Source organism: Aphidius gifuensis, linkage group LG2 (assembly GCF_014905175.1).
Source record: "Aphidius gifuensis isolate YNYX2018 linkage group LG2, ASM1490517v1, whole genome shotgun sequence".
Lineage (NCBI taxonomy): Eukaryota > Metazoa > Arthropoda > Insecta > Hymenoptera > Braconidae > Aphidius > Aphidius gifuensis.
Genome location: NC_057789.1, coordinates 26,457,554 through 26,471,620, shown reverse-complemented (window position 1 = coordinate 26,471,620; position 14,067 = coordinate 26,457,554). Strand labels below are relative to the sequence as shown.

Here is a 14,067-nt window from a genome sequence, read left to right as displayed (position 1 = left end):
TGTGGCTTGGGACAGCCCACTTGCGCATCCTTGTATTTTCTCCTTCAATCTTTATCCCTACTACACTACTAATATTAAGATTCTTAACATTTCAATTTTATCAAAAATATATTATTACGAAGAAAAGAAATTTTTTTATATAATTTCTTTTATTATTTTAAAAAATTTCATTTTAATCAATCAAAGAGAAAAGTTGAAACTTTGAAAGAAAAAAAAACAAAATAGTAACAAGTATAGTGAATGAATATTTATATAGTATGATGAAAATAAAATTAGAATAATTAATTTAGAAGAAAGGTAAAATTAAATATGTTCAACTAATGAAGGGAAAGATTAGAATTAACATTTTGTAAATAGTTGGTATATTTTGAGTATGAGGGACAAGGAAACAGGAAAGCTTTTGCGGTTTTTAGAAATGGAAGAAGTAAATAGAAAATTCTAGACATCTAGACAATTCAAAGTAAGGGAGGATTTCGATTCTCGTTAAAATTTAACAATGATAAACAAAATCATAATTGAAGACTGCATTAGAAATGTAAAATATATTTTAATTAATGGTTTTTTTTTTTTTTCGAATACTTATTGAGTTATAAGTATACAAGAAACTATTTTAATAATCAAAAGTTCATTTTCGACTATAACTTTATATCCTTAATTGAATTTTAATGTATTATTTAAAAATTCATAAGAATCTTGTTCGATGAAATTTCAAGACTTCGTATAAGACACTTGGATGATTAGTTGTGACTTTTTTTAAGAGGTGGCAGCACCAGCTACATTCAAGGATTTTAATTTTTTGCTTTTTAAAAAAACCTGCGATTTTTTTCATCTAAAAATACAAAACTCAATTTTGATCGGAAAAAAAATAAATAAAATAATTACTAAAACTTGAAAATATAAATTTTTAAATGACGAGTCATTAATATTGATAAATTTAAAAAAAAAAAAATAAAAAAATAAAATGAATTTTTGAGAAAGAAAACTATAGACTGTTTTATATTTTGAAATTTAAAAATTGAAAATCCTTAATATAATAACTTGTGAAATATAAAAAAATAAATTTTAATTATTATTTATTTACATCATTTAATTATTAAATAAATAAATGAAAAAATAAAATATATAAATATCTATTTATATTTTATTTAAATTCAAAAATTCATATATCATTTATTAAAAATACCTTATTGACATGTGATTAAAAAACCAGGTGTTAAAGTATATTGGATTACTGAAAAAAGAAACTACCGATGTTCAATAAAACGATGAGGTAAAAATAGGGTGATATATTGTTGTGCACCATGGTATATATGTACATAAATGCGTCACACAGTATTTTGTTCGCAAACGATGGAAGCGTCGCTATAGCGACCAGTACTTGTTTATTATTGCGTCCAGTTAGAAAGAGATAGAAAAAAAGCAAGAGATAAAAAAATACAACAAATAGATTGGCAAAAAGGATCAAGAGAGACATGAGCTATAAAACAAGATAAAAATATAAAAATGAGTTGAGGTGCTATACATAGCTTCTCGATCGAGTTAGACATTGAGAAAATTTTTTTTGGTTACAGTCAAAGTATAGAGGGAAGTTTTAGTCAAAAAAAAAAATTAATTCACTTATTGTAAATACGTCATACGAATCACTCGTTAACTGGACTTTGATGTTAACAAATTTCCATTAAATTACAATTCGACAAAACAAAAAATGTATATAATTAAAGCACAAAAAAAAAAAAAATATATTCAACTGGAATTTTGGGTTTCGAAAAATTGCAATTAATTAGAAATAATTTGGACAGTGTTTCGATAAACATCTGGCAGATATATAACGTTGCTGTAAAGTCACAAGGCCATGAGTGCCAAAAGATAAATTTTTGCAATTAAAAGAACGTATCTCCCAGACAATATGCATACATACAAAACACATGTTGAAGTTTAAGCTTCAATAGTACTCAAAACTCATACAATGAACCCAAAACTTTAATAAATTACATTGAGATCCTTTGTCATATAAACTCAGTCATTTATAAATAACTTTGACAAAAAAAAAAAAATAAATAAAATAATATTGGCATTGTTATTATAATAATGCATGGCAAGATAATATATTTTTGGCATTAAAGTGGATTTTTTTTCTTGTATATTTGTTTGGTCTCCAAATAACACCGAGTAATACCATATAAAAAATTCTGATGATCGGAAATGATAAGGATCAGATAGATGACGAAATGAGGGGATAAGGGATTGAGTACTATCGTGTGCACTACTCGAGAATAAACCAGGGGGTTGTAGACGAGATGGGTCAGCACAGGAAGCTCCGGAAACTTCCTATCAGCGCCTCGGAATCTCTATAGTCAGCACAGATTTCGCGTTTCTCTCTCTATCTATTCCACCTTCTTCAGTGAACACACTAAAGTAAAATGTGTGGCTGAAACAATTTCTCTCAATTTTTTCGTTTTTTTTTCTTCTATTATATATAGATCCTATACTCTCAAAACTTTTCTTATTATTTTTTTTCTTTCTTTTATTAAACTACATCTTGAAAAAAAAAAAAAAAGAATGGGAAAAAAAATCCACAAGACCGCACATCGTCAATTGCAGAAATAAAAAAAAAAAGAAATACAGACAGATCAATTTCAATATTTCGATTATTTTTCTGTTGTCAAGATGAGCAATGTATATTATTTTTCTTTGAGGAAATAAATGTCCGGGTGTGGTGCAATGAACGTTGAAAATGAAAAAAAAAGTTTCCGTTTGTATTGTGTGTATAATATAATTACCAGGATTTTGTGACAAAGAGATTAAACCTCCAAGATATATACACAGAGAAATAAAATTCAATAAAAATTATTATGTTTTTTCAGTTATTGTATTGAAAAAAAAATTACTAAAAAAAAAAGTTCAATAATAATTAACGTAAAATTTCAATATAAAAATTATATTCAAAAAATAAAAATGCTATTAATAATTAAATTTCATATTGAAAATAGCTCAGTGATGCCATGAATATTTATATATATCCTCTAGAAATTCAGTTATATTATTTTTTTGAATAAAAATGATTAAAGATAATTTCATACAAAGACAAGCAATAAATCCCTTTTGTAAAACCAATAAAATTACAGCCCGCAACAATATATCGTTAGATCACTTTGGTAATTAAATATCTTTGGTAAAATGACCTAATTGGCACTTTAATTTTCATTTTATTTTTAAATTAAATTTACTCTCAATATAAAATGAAAAAAAAAAAAAAATAGTTATTGATTTTTTAAAAATTCATTAACTTTGTCAATCACTAAAATTATTAAAAATAAAATTAACACATTAAGCAATTCAATAAAATAAAATAAAACTTGTGTGTGTAATATCCGTTCACCTGGTGAACAGGTAAATTAAAATTCACACGTCTCTTTTTAAATGTATATCTATAATTTTTTTTTTTTAACCCCTCAAAATCACCATGCGCATCAAAAAATATAAAAATAAAAATTAAACATTTTCAAAAATGCCAGAGTTAATTTGTACTCACCGGTGTGCACGATCAGCTAATGACCGGTTAACCGGTTCGCCGCATTTTGAATCGTTAAAAAAGGCGTATTTAGTTTGTCTCATTCTCCCTCTACACATGTTTTTTTTTTTTATTTTTATTTTATTTTTTATATATGTTTCCCCAACCAGTTCTCTTATCCATGAAATAAAACACCACGTAATGTTTAGTCTGGTCAGGAAGCACATTTTTTTAAACGTCACTGCATTTCGATTCTCATTCCCCTCATGTATATATATACACACCATTTTATGCCACGTGATAGTCATTTTGGGGTAACAGCCTATCATTAGTAAATCAGACAATTAGTAAAACACAATATTTTTTTTTTTTCTTTTTAAATAAAACCTATGTCAAGTAATTTACATTTATCGATCAACTTACTATAATTATCTGTGTCAAAATAAAAATGATAAACTATAATTAATCATAAATTGCAATTAAAATTATTCTACACGGAGAGAAATCCGCAGCAAATAATGCTGTAGAGTATCAAACAAATTTTACTGTAGTCTACTGGAAATTGAGAAGTTGCGTGGGGAGGCCACCAGGATCGACTAGAATTTCCTACTACACTACAGTAATTTTAATCAAAACAAAACAAAAACGTCACAAAAATTAAATAAAACCTTATTATTTAAACATCAGAATAAAATGTAATGTGTTTATTAATTTTAAAAATAAACCATTTTATAATTTTCATGTGTTTCACCGTATTTTAATTTAAATTATGAATAAAATAAAAACAATAAACTTTTAGAAGAGGTTAGGACACACTTGATTTCAATAAATATTCGTGTCATCTGGCGGAAAACCTGCTGTACACTACAGTAATTTCTGGCATAAACTATACCATTAACTCAAGACTTCCAAAAATTCCGGTAGACTACAGTAAAAAATTTAGATGAAATATAATAATAATCATTATAAAAAGTGGGAATTAGTCGCTTTAATGACGTCAGCTATGATTTTTACGATACCACTACAGTAATATTTGGTGCGGATTTCTCTCCGTGTACTATAAATTTATATATAAATTCCTATTTACGATAATTAATGATAATTATTATAATTATTATTTTATGTTTACACATAATTTTTGATATATGAATAAAATCAAATTTATATTTAATGTTAACAAATTTTTGAAAGAGGATAGTCGCGGGTTTGTCGTGGTTGGATCAGAGGCTATATTCAATTCCCAACGGGTATTAACTAAAAACCGTATAGCCACCAAAGTTGGCCACTATGGCTTTTTGAGTCTGCACAGTATTTTCAAAATATATAGTTATAAATACAGGCCACACCAATACACAAACGAATATTCAATGTTGATTCGAGAGGCAAATGCAGCAAACTAGCTCGAAGAGTATATATATATACACTGCACAGAGTTATAAAGACACAAGTGCAATTTAAATATAGAAAAATAAAAATTCATTTTTTTTTTCAATTTATAAAGATACCCTCTTGACTTGACACTCTTGAATGATAAAATCAAAAAAAAAATAAATACCCAATTTTTTTAACGAGAAATAAAGAGAAATTTTTTGATATTGTTAATTTGATGTGTTGAAGAGAGTTACATACACAATGAGTGAGTATAGATGGAAAGAGGTATATATAAGCTAACATAGGCTGGAGAGTACACACATGAGTTTTGTATAAACGTCGTGCGTGACAGGTTCGCGTACAGAATTTCGTTTCAATGTATACATTAAATTGCAATGTAAGCGCACGAAAGCTTGCTTGCTGAGAGAAAGAACACTATATAGAAGCAAATGAGTGAGTGCGTAAAAGAGAGAGAGAAGTGAAAGGGTGTACAAGCTTTAACTGTGTACATATGAAAAGCTCCAGGGTTGCATGTGTACATATGTATATATATATATGTATTAGAATGAAAAGTTGGAAAATATCCTGGCTTGTCCATCATCCCCTTGGATTGACGTTACCTCGGTGGTAACCGAGCGTCCAAGCTCACTTCATTTTGTCAGACTATATATGTGGCATTGTGTATAGATATATATATATTTGACTTGATGATGCAACGATTGAGCCACTGGAAGGCTTGTTAAACACACAACACAATCTACTCAACATGCGAAAGCAATTTATATTTTCCTATATTTTTTTTTTTTTCTAAATAAAAATATAGTAATTTAAAAAATAATAATTTCTTTTTTAATTTAATAATTTTAGTATACAGTACAAAATATAACAGATGTAATTATAATAGAAAACTTTATATGGACTGACCAAAATCAGTCAACAAATAATTATAGTTTGTATAAAATAATTATAATACTGACGTTTGTGTAACGAGAATTTCAAAATACAATCAATAATAAATTATATAAAATGAAAAATTTGTAAATGAGTAATATGTAGTTACATTTGTAGATGAAATGTATATTGTGGAAGTAAAATTGTGAGTGAATGGCTGAATGCATGCATATATATATATAAAAAGAGAAATAATAATGCAAGAGAGCAAGTTATTTGGTGGTATAACGGGGTGTTGGGGGTTGGTTCACCATACAGTGTACCACTGGCGTGCAGTATGTGATGTAGAATAAAGTACAGAGAGATAAAAAGAGAGAGAGAAGGTCAGGTGGGTAGATGGGTGGTCAATGGTGAGGGTATTTGTTGGGCGCGAGTGGCTAGCCAGCCGGATTACCACCGAGCAGCAAAATGGAGTGAGTTTTGAAAAAAAAAAAAAACAAAAATATAAATAAATAAAAAAAAAAAAAGGAAATAAAAAAAGTGTATGTATATTTGTAAATGTGTATATAGAGGGAATGAGTTGGTGGGCAAGCCTGGATGTTCAGGGCATCAGGATGAAGTGAAGGGAAGAAAAAAGGAAAAAAGGTGGATTGTGGGTGGCACAGGTTCGTACAACAACGACACACATATACACTGGTTTTGTATATATATATATGCGTATACCAATAACACTTGGTTGGTAAAAATTTAATGTTGATATTGTTGTGAGTATGTGAAACAGTACAAACGAATTTGTTTGAATGTATAGAGAAGAAAGAGATGGAATATTATTCCCGGAGGTCTCTAACCACTGTTGGAAAATTTACACGCATCATTGAGGGGTTGAATGTATATATGCTGAGTGGGTAAGAGTTAAAACGGCATTGCTAATGGTCATGCATAGCTATTTTGTGGATTTTTCATAATAAAAAAAATTTTAAAATAATTATTTTTTAAAAAAACAAACAAAAATATATATGATATTTGTATATATCATCACACTGAAGCTAAAGAAGCGTTAGTTTCATTTTTAAAATTTATTTTTGCTCACAAACATGTGTTATTTTATTTTGTCGAATAATTAAAGATTAAAAAAAAAAAAAAATGTAAGTCTACAGAGAGATTGTTCTAGTTTACCTATTATTTATTAAATTTTTTTTGTAATTTTGTTTTTTTTTTTTTTATAAAATTCAAATGAATGCTATGAATTTTATTTGAAAATTAATTTCAATTAGTACCTATATATTAATAATAAAATATAAAAAAAATTAAAATAATTTACCATGAAAAAATCAAGTGATTGGCTTTTTAGATAAAATGTATATATACATAAAAATCAAGAATATATAAAACAATAGTATCAAGTAAAATATATATAGTTATTTGCATAAATATATGAGAGAATATTTTGTTGGATAACAAGGGTGTGGAATTCATCCATAGATCGTGAGGCCAACAAACCGACCGAATCTCAACAGGACGGATGGGCAGACCACGTTTTCACCATTTCCAACCTCTTTCCATCAGTCGACCAGTACATACATATATATATATATATATATATATTGCAATACAAGCTTGCTTTTTGATTGCATTTCTCTTTTGCACTTATTCAACATTGAACTGTGTATTTCGCACGCTGATCCAAACCAAAAACCCAGTACCAACCCCAGTCCTCAATTGCACAATACACACAATATCACCCTATCAGCCCATTGAACACCCACCAAAATTATCTGTCTCTTTCTATACGAGGGCTATTTTTCTTTTTTTTGTGCACAATGTGTTTTTATCTTTGTCATTTTGATTTTGTGTCTCACTCAATTGTCCAATGTATTTGTGTGCAGTACCTTTAACATTTGTTAGCATTGTGTGTATGGTTGGTGCATCAGCAAGTGCGCACATACGAAAGAACCAAAGAGGACCAACAGTATGTATATTGTGCCTCTGTAAAATTTCAACCCCCTATTTTCCCTTTTATACCCTTTTACATACATATATACATATATAGTGGGGTGATTCGAGGCTCGTTTTTGCCACGTCCACTGCCAGATCAATGGGTCTGCTAACACGAGTATATAAATATGCATATATATAGATATATGTGTGTTTGTTGTACTCACTAATACTGTCACTCATCTAGCCCTCTCTTTTTTTTCTCACTCTTTCTCTGCTGTGTATATGTATATCGTACTTGCACTCGTTTTCCCCAAACTCTTGTATACCCTTTTTTTTTATTTGCTGTTTTTCCTTCCTGCTTTTTTACCTCTCTTGTGCGCGCGATCGCAAAAGCTAACCACCTCATACCACCCCCATCCACCTACCATCATCATCCATATATTCACTCGGTTACACACAACACTCCATACTACTCTATGTGAGCAACTGGATTGTGTTAAGTTCCGTGCAATTTATCGGTTGCATTTTTATAACGACTTCTGTTCCTCTCATTTTTTATTATCCTTTTTTCTCACTTTTTATATTTTTTATCTCTGTTTCTTTTTTTTTTTTTTTTTAGTCCTCATTGGTTACTTTTGTCACACTTTTCGTGTATGTGTTTTGTTTTGTGGATAATACTTGTTTTTTGTTTTTTTATTTTCTCTATATAAATTGGATTATTGTTATTGTGAGCTTTTTTTTTTTTTGACACAATTTTTATATAAACGAGCACATTGGCGCGCTACGCGCGCCTGTATCTATACCTTCTATAAGGTTCATTGTTCATTGATTTTATAAACACAAGTATTATCATAAAAAAAAAAGAATGAATAAATTGACGAAAAATTTTTTTAATTTATTTATTTACACATAAATCACACATAATTCACACGTAATTTTTAGTCTAATAACATCAAGATTGAATGTTTACTGAAAAAGTTGTGCTACCTTAATATGTCAATTTTAAAAAAAAATATAAAAAATATTTAAAAAAATTTTGTTTTTGAATTATTTCTTCACACATAAAAAACACATAATTCGCAAAAAATTTTAAGCCCAATTGCATCGAGATCCGATGATTATTGAGAAAGTTGTGCTAGCTTAATATTTGAATTTTTTAAAAAAATGTAAAAAATAAAAAAAAAATTTTCTTTCAAATTTATTTCTTCACACATGAAAAACACATAATTCGCACAAAATTTTAAGCTCAATTGCATCAAGATCCGATGATTATTGAAAAAGTTGTGCTAGCTTAATATTTGAATTTTTTAAAAAAATGTAAAAAAAAAATAAAAAATATTAAAAAAAATTTTCTTTCAAATTTATTTCTTCACACATAAAAAACACATAATTCGCACAAAATTTTAAGCCCAATTGCATCGAGATCCGATGATTATTAAAAAAGTTGTGCTAGCTTAATATTTGAATTTTTTAAAAAAATGTAAAAAATAAAAAAAAAAATTTCTTTCAAATTTATTTCTTCACACATAAAAAACACATAATTCGCAAAAAATTTTAAGCCCAATTGCATCGAGATCCGATGATTATTAAAAAAGTTGTGCTAGCTTAATATGTCAATTTTTAAAAAAAATATAAAAAATATTTAAAAAAATTTTCTTTTAAATTTATTCCTTCGCACATAAAAAACACATAATTCGCACAAAATTTAAAGCCCAATTGCATTGAGATACGATGATTATTGAAAAAGTTGTGCTAGCTTAATATTTGAATTTTTTAAAAAAATGTAAAAAAAAAATAAAAAATATTAAAAAAAATTTTCTTTCAAATTTATTTCTTCACACATAAAAAACACATAATTCGCACAAAATTTCAAGCCCAATTGCATCGAGATCCGATGATTATTGAGAAAGTTGTGCTAGCTTAATATTTGAATTTTTTAAAAAAATGTAAAAAATAAAAAAAAAAATTTCTTTCAAATTTATTTCTTCACACATAAAAAACACATAATTCGCACAAAATTTTAAGCTTAATTGCATCAAGATCCGATGATTATTGAGAAAGTTGTGCTAGCTTAATATTTGAATTTTTTAAAAAAATGTAAAAAATAAAAAAAAAATTTTCTTTCAAATTTATTTCTTCACACATAAAAAACACATAATTCGCACAAAATTTTAAGCTCAATTGCATCGAGAATAATAGAAAAAGGCAAACAGAAAGAAATTTGTATGAGAGTAAGTGAGAAAAAAACAATGACCAATCAAATGTCCGGAAGACCGATGATGTTTGTCCTTTTTATATTAGGAAAATTACATATTTTTTATTTGTAAAAACTAGTATGATTTTACATTGTAATTATATATATTTGTTATTTTAATTAAATACCATAAGTCTTATATTATTAATATTCAAATATTGTATGAAGCATCAATGTGATAAAATTTAAAATTAAATTGTATTTTCAATTCAGCAACTCGTAAAACAATACATGGCTGATTACTCGATAATTTTCTGGTATAGAAAAGAGTAAATACACCATAAAACAAAAACGTAAATATAGAGAATTTTCAAATTGGAAAAAATGTTATTGAAAGTACTTCATATGGAAATATATAGCAAAAAAAAAATTGTAAAACAAATAATAATATCCGTAGTTTCAATACACATACGTGTGTATAGATATATTTGCAACAAAATTACTAATTTACGAGTCGATATATCACAATATTATTATTAGTGACCTCTTTAGTTGTATGCCCTATTGTTTGTCCCTCTCGAGAATATTGCTCAATTCACGCTAATCACAGTGAAACCAATATCCTTATCACTCTGCATCGAATCATATATCCCTTCATTCAAAACTAAGCTATTTATCGTCACTAACCATTCATTCAGTATTTATTTATGCCTCGGTTTTTCATTTTTAAATTATAATAATGTATATTTATATTTCTATATATATGCACGAGTGATTCTTTGTTAAATTGAAATACAATATATACATTGTAAAATCTTAGAAACCAATGAGGCAAGAATTTAAGAAAAAAAAAAATAAAATGATAAATGAGAAGATGATACTGAAGATGAAAATAATAAACAAAAAAAATTTGACAGTGGTTTAAAAATATCTTATGCAATGAAAGAATGAAAAAGAAAAATTATTGTGATTGTGTGGGAGAATTTCGAGGGGGTGAGATAGGTCACGTGTACAACACCATGTTAAAACTTCAAAGTCGGCTGGTCTTCTTTAACATTATTCTCGTTGTTCCCCTTCTCTAGCAATTTGTAGCTCAGTCTCGCGGAACCAAAAAAAAAAAAAAATAGGAAAAAAAACGCTCAAAATCCCCCAAAAACATCTGTCAGGTATATCACTCCCTCTGTTGTATTTGTGTTTATAAAAAACGACAAGGAGGCTTGTAGATATATGTATACATATGTACAAACACACCAGTGTCCGCGTTAAATCAGGTGAATGACACTCACAAAGAACCCGCCTCTAGTTATTTGTTCGTAGCTTTTTTCTGTCATGCAATATCAATCTTCTCATTCAACAATAAGAGTAAAAAAAAAACTATATATATTAACAAACAAAAAAGCAAAAAATAGAAAATAAAATCATAAAAAAAAATAAATAAATAAATATTATAATGAAAAATCGTGGAAAAGAAATTGAAATGCAAAGATTTGATTCTAGTAAAATAATTGTAGAAAAAAAAAAAATTATCAAATGTATTGTAATGAAAAAAAATATAAATAAAAATTGTACAAAAATTTTTTTCCACAAGCTAAAGTATCTTTTTTTTTCAAAGCTTAATGCAATACTAAAATAGAGCTTTTTATCTTTGAAATTTGATGTTCTAATACAAAAAAAACCCGAGTTAATAATCATTGATATTTATATAAAATAATTAATTTTAATTTATAAATTTCAATCAAATGTAGAAAATCTACATGTTGATTAAATTAATATGTCAAAGACCAATCACCCCCTGACAAAAGCTAAACTTGTATGTACATATAGTGTAAATCTTGTAATGTCAAATTGTACAGATATCTGTCTGTACTCATTCCCTATGTGCTAATTTCAAATCAAAGCTAACATGGATTCACTGGTTGTTCTATTTAACAACAGATGGCACAAGTAGTGTAGCTTCTAGGTCAAACATACAAATTAAAGTACCTGATGATTGTTTTGTATTAACACTAAGCATGTATATGTTACGCATTTTCATTCTTCAAGGTTAAACATTAGCTTCCAATCTCCATCTCATTCATTCATCCCAATCAAATATCAATCTCAATAAAATATTTTTTCAATATTAAAAAATCAAATAAAAACATGTAAACATTGACTCACTTGAATTTATACTCACATGTCTTTATATAACGAAAAAAAAAAAAAAAAAGGGGATAGGCGTAAAAAATTGGATAAAAGGGATAAACAAAAATTGAAAGTAAGATATTAAATGTTAGCTAACAGGTTTAACTGATGTTTCGAGGGTTAACCCCAAAGTGTCTAACTGAGCTTACCTTTTTTCGTTATAAATATGTCCTCAAACATTTGCCTTGAAAACCATTCACCAGCAATTTTACACTCGGCTTTGGGCTGTTTGACGATTGGATAAAAGAACCCTCTGATCTCCAAAGGACCACGTTGCACAGATTAGCTGACAGTACAAACACACACTCTCATAAAGTTATGAAAGACAACTCGATCTTTTATATAACTCGATAAATCCGATTTTGAGACACATTGGTTGATGCTGAAAAAAAAAAAAAAAATGGAAAAAAAAAATTAGTAAAAATATCTGACATAAACAAAATTTTTTTTTATTTTTTTTTTTCATCATGAATGTTTATTTATTTGTGTTATTTGAAACCATACTTGAATTGGGTATATTATTGGAATTTTGTTGATGAAACTCGCATCTGCCTGTCATTTTTATTTTCATTTCGTATTATATCAAATCAAATAGACAAAAAAAAAAGGGAACGTAAGAAAAAAAATCTTATGCGATTAACACGTCATGGGGACAAAGAAATTTGGCTCTTGACATATGTGTGTGTGTGTATATGCAGTGTTTGCAATAATAGAAATATTATTTTTTTTTATTTCGTCTCTAATACCTTTTGCCCCCAAGTGGATCAGATACATTGGCCTTATTTTTGGTCATGTTTGTATACACCCATTTGGATTCTCTGAAAGAAGATCTATATCCGATGGGTAATGTGTTTTGATATCATCGATACAGAGGTTTTAAATATACCAAATACCCGAGTAGAAACTTGTTCAGGATAGCCTGAACACTGATCCAGGCCTGATCAGGATATCGTAAGGCTATCCCTATTCAAGTAACTCTATCACATCCTGATCAAGCCTGGATCAGGCACCTACATCTTTTCCTTAATAGTAGCCTGATCAGTCGGATGACTTGATCAAAAGATAAAAGTATTAAATTTATTTAATTTTTAAATAATTTCTTCTTGATCAGTATAAAATAAATACTACAAATAAAGATAGAATGAAAATGATCAAGATAACATCATATTGTATTTTATCATAATTGTATCATTCTGATCAAATCTTGATCAAGAAAAATTATGATATTTTTTTTCAAATAATTTTCAATCATTGATGAACAATGAAGATAATGTAAACTAACTGGATCCAAATGGATAAAGAAAAAGTATCAAATTTGCTTCTTTGAATTTTACAAATTGCCTGATCAGATAGCATCAGGCTATCTGTATTTATCCTTAATAGAGTCCTGATCCATTCTGATCAAATCTTGATCAGAAAAAATTATTGCATTTATTTTTTCAAATAATTTTTCTTGATCAGTCAATCCAGAATGGATCAAACACTCTAATAGGGATAAGTAAACTAACTGATCCAAATGGATGAAGAACAGTATCAAATTTGCGTCTTTATTTTTTACATATGATCAGATAGCATCAGTATCTGTATTTTATCCTTAATAGTAATCCAATCCATTCTGGATCAATCTTGATCAAGAAAAATTATTGCATTTATTTTTCAAATAATTTTTCTTGATCCAGTCTTGTTCCAGAATGGATCAGGCTATCAATAAGGATAAAATACAGTGAAATAAGATATAAATGATAGAACTATGAGGACCAAAAGTCAGTACGGCTTATCGAATGCTCAATGGCCGAGTTCAAAGTACTTGCGTTTGTAATCCCGTGGCGAAGGGTTCGAACCCCGGTCGTAGCAATAATTAGTTAGGTAAATTATCAATTAGGTCAGTTTGTAATAATAAAGTTTATCTGTATTCTGTTAAGCGTTAGATTTCAAATTAAAAAAATAAATTTGAAATTACTAATTTTTTTTTTTTTTT

General features: G+C 27.8%; 1 protein-coding gene across 5 annotated transcripts in view; it reads right to left on the bottom strand.

Moving 5' to 3' along the window:
• LOC122849899 (runt-related transcription factor 1-like) overlaps positions 1–14,067 on the bottom strand; it is a 76,810-nt gene that overhangs the window by 14,511 nt on the left and 48,232 nt on the right. For all 5 annotated transcript variants that reach the window (XM_044148799.1, XM_044148804.1, XM_044148802.1 and 2 more), the window contains exon 6: positions 12,239–12,471. The gene's annotated coding sequence lies outside the window, so the exon portion shown is untranslated. The remainder of the gene's footprint in view (positions 1–12,238; positions 12,472–14,067) is intronic.